The sequence below is a fragment of the Lepisma saccharinum genome, unplaced genomic scaffold, assembly GCF_977018435.1.
Source record: "Lepisma saccharinum unplaced genomic scaffold, izLepSacc3.1 HAP1_SCAFFOLD_42, whole genome shotgun sequence".
In the NCBI taxonomy this organism is placed as follows: domain Eukaryota; kingdom Metazoa; phylum Arthropoda; class Insecta; order Zygentoma; family Lepismatidae; genus Lepisma; species Lepisma saccharinum.
In genome coordinates, this window is record NW_028142902.1 from 464,995 (window position 1) to 470,880 (window position 5,886).

Genomic DNA, 5,886 nt, shown 5'->3' on the forward strand with positions numbered 1-5,886 from the left:
TCTAAACTTTTGTTTAAGGTTTCCTGCAAAGCGATCAAATCGGTCCTCAACTTCTTAACTCGAATGTCCAACATGAGAATCTCTTCTGCGTGGTCCACACGCTTGGTGTTGCCGAAAATGTCGTTAGGCATTTTGTTAACGGTTATTTATAATAGGATAGACGATTCGTAATTCTACGAAGAGAGGAATAAGTTTATCGTAGTCTCCGAGGAGTTCGACGTACAGGTAATCTCCTGCGGAAACATCGTACGTAATGTTAGAAAGCATCTTGTCGTGCTTGATTCGAAAAATATTCTTGCCGGTAGAAATTTTGATTTCGCCTGCGTTCACCGGATTCACGGTGATTTGAAGTTTCCCGTCGATCGGAATTTCGTAGAAATGTAAATTGTTATTAAAAACATAAAACATCTTGCCCACATCGTCATTCAGTTTCGTCCAAATGCTGTTGAGATGAATGATCAACAGACCGTTGAGTTTAGGTAACACGGAAGGTAAGACTTCATGATCTGGTATGGTTTCCATAATGATCTGTTTTTTGAAACCGAACAAATTCATAGGCATGCTGGTTATTTAAGAATACGGTCAAAGTTTTTTTGTAATGACAGTCAAAGTGTTTTTTTTTTTTTTTTTTGTTTTGTTTTGTTTTATGAATCTTCTGTTGAAGATGGACATATGTTGCAGGTTTTGCTTTCTGCTAAGCTATAGTGCCCCCACGGCAATGTGTGAATACCACACTTGAGGACGCACCTCTTATCGTCGTTGGGATCCAGGGCAATTTTTCTAACTTTGTTTGTGGTGATGATATGGTCGACGCTCTGGATACGCTGTTCTACTCTTAGAACCGACGATCTGGTCTTGAGGCAATCGACGAAGTCCTCGAATGCGAGATGCTCCCGAACCACCTGTCTGCCGACACCCTTGGCCTTCTTGGTAACGCTGCCCTCGGCTTTGATGGCATAGGCCTTGGCGCGAAGACCTGCAAACTCGAGAATTACATCACCGTCCTTCTCGTCTTTGAGTTTGCCAGGTACTTTTTTGTTTCGGGGCAGGATGCCGTACTGGTTCGGCTGGGGATAGCCCGAGGTGTCGAAGAGGTTAACCAAAGATGGAACCGTGGCCATGTCCTTGTACGCGTCGGCTGAGTGGACGTGGTACACCAAGCTGTCCGTGTCCGTGTAGAGAAGCGAGATGTTGTGGCTATAATGTGGACGTAATATGTCGTAGTACGTCTCGAACATGTGCAGCTTGCTCAGGTCTAATACTGAGGCACCAACATAAATTGGCTTGTCGAGTTTTACCTCACCCTTCCTCATATGCACCAGAGCAAGCTGCTCGTTATAAATGGTCCTCGATTTGAATAACGGGTTCGCTACGAGCCTGCGACATTGTGCTTTCCTCGTTACCAATTTTATGTCCATGCGATTCCGTACATTCTCCATAGTTTTGCCAAACACCGCATTGTTCATAAGCTTGAAGAAATCCTTATCAAGCTCGGACGTGGCTGCGGTGCGGTGTTTGGTGTTGACTTCAATATATGGCTTCAACCATGGAGAATGCTCGAACTTGAGGATGCGGTGAACTGCGCGGACTGCGACCCCTCGCTGCATCAACCACCGGAGATTCTGGTAGTGCAGGACATAACGCTCTTTGGGCTCGAAATCCATGACGAGCTTCTTCTGGTTGGAATCGGGTGGACACTTGAACTCGGGTGCAGGGGGGAGATCGCTGAACAAATCCTGCAGCTTCTCGGAGAACTCAAGGTCCACCTCGGCGAAGAATCCATGTTCCGAATCGTCGAAGCTTTCGACGTCGAAGTTGGAAGGGTCAGCCCACTCGAAGCCTCTAAAAGGGAGTGACTGCATCATGGAGTGTCCGTAGAGGTTATTGACGTCCGTGTACATGATGTAGCTGGACGGTTGTGAGGGGTCGTAGCCGGTGGCCATGTGGTGATTGTTGGCGCGCGAGTGTCGCTGCGACACCTGGACCATTCCACCCCGCACGGCGCGTTCCACAAACAGCATCATGTCCACGTCCGAAAGAAGCTCCAGCTTGATCTTCGTCACCAAAAACATGGCTGACCACGCCAGTCCGGGGAGACTGTAGAAGTAGGCGGGGTCCAGCTTGTAGATCTTCATTGCGGTCGCACGGAACGTCTGGAACACGTCGGCGAGGAGCGTCACGTCAAGTCTGAGGTAGACGTCGTGGTAGTCCCCGAGAGTTCGACAGCCCAGCTCGCGCCACATGGACTGGGCGTGGTGATATTCCTCGTCGGTGATGTTCGAGCCTCGCAGCTGACTGTAGAACTTCGCCTGGGGAGGTAGCGTCGTCTCCGCGAACTTGGAAGGGTCTGTGACGTATTCGTAGGGATAGACTCCCTTACGCTTGAAGAGGCCGGCGTCCAAGTTCGGAAAATTTCCGGAGGTAATAAGCATTTGCTCGTCGCTAAGCTTCCCTGCGAGAGCATCGAGGCTGGCCGGGAGGAACCTCAGGGAGTCGAGGAAGCGAAGCTCGACGGTGGAGTGTGATCCTGAAATTCGCACCCACTTGCTCACACTGATGTAACGCTCCTCGTTCTGCGCCAGGACGTTGATTCGCATGTCGTCGTACCCAAGATGCTTGACGAGGTGGTGGAAGTCGTATCCCGAGCCATTATGAAAAAACACAGGGATAAATCGCGGGTCCCGGGCCATGAGGTTGCATCCGTTGCACCAAGGACCAACATACCTACCGTTAAAGTGATCGTGGTGTTGGACTTTACGGTTGTTGGCGGTGTACTCCTTGACGCAGACAGGGCAAGCGATGGACTCGTCGTGTCTACGCTGATCGTCGGGGGACAGTGGGAGCATAGACTTGGGGGCCAACAGTACCTTCCCTATCTCGTTGGCCTCGACAACCATCCTCTCGAGGAAGTGTTTGGCTGCGTCGGGACCACGGTACACGTAGGGCTCAGGAGCAATGTGCTGGTCACGTCGCACCACAACGTATGCATAACTCGAAGCCTCGTGGAGTTGGTAAGGGGTGGTGGAAGAAACTTCAGGGTCGGGATCGCAAGTGGACAGGGGTTTGAGGAAGGCCTCGAAATCCGCGATGATGATAGCGGGATGCTCCACCATGGCACCGTGCATGTGAAAACGCTCCACGGTGCCAGGTTTGGGCAAGACTGCCACACCAGGCTCGTTGGCATTGCAGTAGATCTTATGGCTGGCAAGCTTCTCTCCAGCGATGTTGGGACCTCTGATGTGCTGATAATCCTGCTGTTTTTGATTGTCAAAAGTTGACAAGCACCTTCGACAAACTTCTATGCTACCATCATGCTTGCTTTTTTGGCTCGACACCAACCGGGAGAGCGAACGGATGAGGGTGTAGTGGTGATTGGTCTCGTCCTTGATGAGCAGAAGGTGAATTTCCTGCGCACCATCAACGTTTACGTCGCTCACCCGGATGGGGTACACCGCATTTTCGTCAGTGAGACCGTAAACGTTGATGGCCAACCGCGTACGAGCCTCGAACTTTCGAATGTCCGGGACCTCTACCGGGTAGTCGATCCCAGCCATGGCAACTTCCAGCTCTGCCTCATAGGGTAGGTAGTGGTTAACTCGGTGTGGTTGGTTTTTCCTGTCGACAGGGTGCAACGCTGCAAGCACCGACCAGAGAAAGCACTTGTTATCTTTATTTTGGATGTTCAGGACGGCCTTCTTTGCCGCAATGGTAGGTGGTAAGGCGGCGTAGCTGGAGGCGGAGAGAGGCACGAACTTACAAAGTTTGACGCACAGTTCGTGAGGCTCGCCACACAGCGAACCCCCCGAGCCTTTAGCTTGATGTTCTTCTTGTTTTGCCACCAGCTCATCGGCAAACTGGTTGTAGATGACCTCGAGGTTGTCGACATCCGCCAGATGCAGCGTCTTCGCCTTGGTGTTGTGGCAGAAGCTGTAAATTTCGTCGGACGGCTTCTTGTACTGGCAACGTAGCGATGCGTAGAATTTGGTGGAGTGCATTGCAAGCGCATCGCCGAGGATGGAAATAATTTCGGCTTGCACGTTCTCCAAAAAGCTACGCACGTCGCATGAGCCCTCCGAAGTGATGACAAAATCCTCTAACAACCGCTCGAAAGCAGTCTGGTTTGTTTTTGTCACAGGCTTGACGCGTTTGGCGAGTGGTGGCGAGTCGGCTTCCGCTTTCCTCTTGGTCGAGCTGGTCGACGGTTGGGGAACAGGTGCTCCGACGACAACTTTGCATGATGTTATATGCCTCTTCAAATTATTAATAGTAATAGGTATACCGCACCTGGGACATGGTTTTTTAGCGGTTACACGCTTACCAGGTGCGCAGGTACGACAATGTCTTGCAAAATGTGCGCTTGATATGCTTATTTTGCACACAGGACAACTTTTCATGGAGCGCATTTTTTTGGGGGTATGTTTATTTATATGTGATCTGTTGGTGGTAGAGTGTTTACAAAAAAAATACCTTACGAGAAAAATTTTGTAGGCTAATTCTAATTAGTGTTAGTTTGAGGGGTTTATTTATATATGGGTGGCGTTGTTTTCCTCAAATATGTATTTTAATAAACCCTGTAAAAAAATTTAAAAAAATATATAAGAAGTTTGAGAAAAAAAAAAACACGTGAAACTCTACAGAGGTGCGGTAATCTATAACCGCAGCCGTTAGAAAACTTTTACATTTTTGGTTGGGCACCACGCACCCTGGCGAGGTTATAGGGGCCAGGCATTCTAAAAAACAACAATTATTATTTTGTTTGTTTGTTTGCGTTACAATATTCCCCCGAGAGAGGTTTACAAAGGTCACGATATACGGAGTTGGAAAATTACGATATGGCGCATTCGCTCGTTACTCTTGCCAGCCATAAATCTCTCTCTCTCTCTCTCTCTCTCTTCATCTTACAGCAAAGTTGGCATCTCTATTTTTTTTTTAGTTGTAAGTAAATTGCCAACACACTCTAGTTAATAATGCTACATATTATACGCGCACACGCACACACATACTATATTACCATCCACCCATCTCTCTTTCTTTTACGGCAGTACATATTTGTTGTCGGCTCTCCTTGTTTAGTGTGTGTAGGTTGGCAAAAATTGCTTTATGCGCTGTAAGGCAAGCCTCAAGCAAAGTTGCCACCTCCTTGCTTTAGGTTAGGTTAGACCAAAAAAAAATCTTGGTGATTTTTTTTCGAGTGAGGAGTTGCCAACGCTGATTTTTACTTGAGGGCGGTCAACCGGCTTGATTGCACAAGCAAAATTGCCAGCTCCTTGCTTTAGGTTAGACAAAAAAAAAAATCTTGGTGATTTTTTTTTTCGAGTGAGGAGTTGGCAACGTTGATTTTTTACTTGAGGGTGGTCAACCGGGTTGATTGCACAAGCAAAGTTGCCAGCTCCTTGCTTTAGGTTAGGTTAGAGCAAAAAAGGCTGTGGGTAAGCTGTCGGTTGTTTAACTCTTCCCTTTCTCTTTTTTTTTTTTTTGTAAAAGGCTATGGCAAAAGTACCAGTGGGTTGGCAACCTTGCTTTATGCACTGTAAGGCAAGCCTCAAGCAAGGTTGTCAGCTCCTTGCTTTTAGGCTAGGTTAAACCCAAAAAAAAAAACCTTGGTGATTTTTTCGAGTGAGGAGTTGGCAACACTGCGAGAAAATACCTCAAGCAAGGTTGCCACCTCCTTGCTTTAGGTTAGGTTAGACCCAAAAACAAAAACCTTGGTGCTTTTTTCGAGTGAGGAGTTGGCAACACTGCTCACCACTTCAGCTCACCACTTGATGTTGCAGAACTGTCTAAACTGGACTACTCTCATCAGGAAAAATTTAATCCTTTTGTAATATTCATGCTTAGTTACCATGGAATTTCTCATAACAATAAAGTAAACAATCTATTTGTGCA